General features: G+C 32.7%; 1 long non-coding RNA gene across 3 annotated transcripts; it reads right to left on the bottom strand.

Annotated features, from left to right (window-relative positions):
- Window positions 1–438: 438 nt before the first annotated feature.
- Window positions 439–1439, bottom strand: LOC109591762 (uncharacterized). Of its 3 annotated transcripts, none has more exons than XR_002189971.1 (4): window positions 1317–1439; window positions 1186–1260; window positions 941–1074; window positions 439–589 (listed from the first exon to the last, which is right to left on the bottom strand). It is a non-coding gene; the product is annotated as an uncharacterized LOC109591762 (long non-coding RNA). The 3 variants fall into 3 exon arrangements; XR_002189972.1 differs by having other exon boundaries at window positions 439–608; XR_002189973.1 differs by lacking the exon at window positions 439–589 and adding an exon at window positions 634–655.
- Between the last annotated feature and the right edge of the window lie 300 nt (window positions 1440–1739).

Genomic DNA, 1739 nt, shown 5'->3' on the forward strand with positions numbered 1-1739 from the left:
CAGTAATCCAAAAAAATCCAAGGAAATCCAGTCACAATATTCAAAGATTTACTGTCTATGATTTATTAACCATTAAAAATAGTTAATTAACTGCTATTATTAAATGAGTGGTAATTTTTAATAGTTAATTGACCATTATTAATAGTTAATTAACCATTATTAATAGTTAATTAAGATAACTAATGGTTAGTTAACTTTAATAACATGGTGGATACTATTTATTAATGTTATATGATCAAAAAATCCAAGAAAAAATCCAAAAAATCCAACAAGAATCCAAAAAAATCCAAAAATCCAGTCAAAATTTGAGTGGATTTTAAATCTGGTACACTTTTGGAGGCCGTTTCGGACCCCTTGATACATACTGTACTGTACACTGTACATGTAAATCAAAAAGTACATGTACATGTACATGGATATCGTACTATACTCACTGAATTTGATGTCCCCATTCTGTCCCTCTCCTTCATTTCCATTGACCTATTGAGTCCAATCTGTACTGGGATTGGTGCTAACATCAAGTAGTGAATCTGAGGGGGCGGGGCTCTGGCCTGTGGCCACACCTTTAATATCTTCTGAATACCTCTACCTACAATGTGTATACTTCCCTATGCCACCAATAAATCCAATTTTGATTGGAATGAGCTCGAACTTTCTACACAACATAAGAACATGTATATCAGGAAAAGCATTTGCTTCTGATAAATGAAGTGCCTTTCTGAATCCAATAATTAAATTACATTTAAGGTCACAAGTGCATGTATAGAAAACAGACAAATGCACATCTGTACATTTGTACATGTACAATGTACTATACATGTACATGTACTATACATGTACATGTACTATACATGTATATGTGTATACATTCATTCAAGAAAATACCAAACATTACTTAGTAAAAATAACTAATTAGATCAATTACATTATTTTCACTTACAAGTCTCGTCAGTGAAAGTTGTTATCTTTTTGAGTACGTCAAGTTCAACCTGCTGACACCCACAGAGCAAAAGCCTCAAATCCTCAGGAACCAAACCTTCCAATAGTAGTAGGGAGGACATCATATAAACCAGACTTTATTGAATAAAAGGGGAAGAGAGAGAGAGAACAAAAAACAGGAAGAAGGAAGAGGAGAGATAATGACCCAGAAAACATGGCTACTACCCTCAGTAAGCCTATCCTAACCTGGAGTGGTTCTTCAAGTATCATTATCATCCTATGTAACTTACTCAAATATTCTAACCATTAGCTCCAGAAACACTACATGTAAATTAAAAACAAATAATGTATACATGCATACATGTACATGTACTCACAGGCTGAGAGTGTGGTGTCCTTATAATGTTCAAAATTACTCTTCCTCCTTTCCCTCTCTATAGCAGATGGCAATACCAACCTAATATTGAACAATAATACACAATTATTATTATTATTATTATTATTATTATTATTATTACTAGAAGCAATGTAGAACATTAAGGGGCGAGCCTAAGCTAGCAAAGCAATTATATGGCACTGGATCTATCCATCTATAATCTACTCCTGATGATTTCAAAGCATGCATCATGACTTAGGCATGGCACATGATTTACATGATGAAAGTTTAATGCTGCTGATAAAATCACTTTCTATATATCATTTATTTTATTTAACTTTAGTCTTCTAGTTTCACATACACATTTCTTGCCTATAAATGTCTGTAAAGATGCTTTACTTAGCTTTAGATATAATATTATCCA

The sequence above is a fragment of the Amphimedon queenslandica genome, unplaced genomic scaffold, assembly GCF_000090795.2.
Source record: "Amphimedon queenslandica unplaced genomic scaffold, v1.1 AMPQUscaffold_7326_Cont20721, whole genome shotgun sequence".
NCBI classification, from domain to species: Eukaryota; Metazoa; Porifera; class Demospongiae; order Haplosclerida; family Niphatidae; genus Amphimedon; species Amphimedon queenslandica.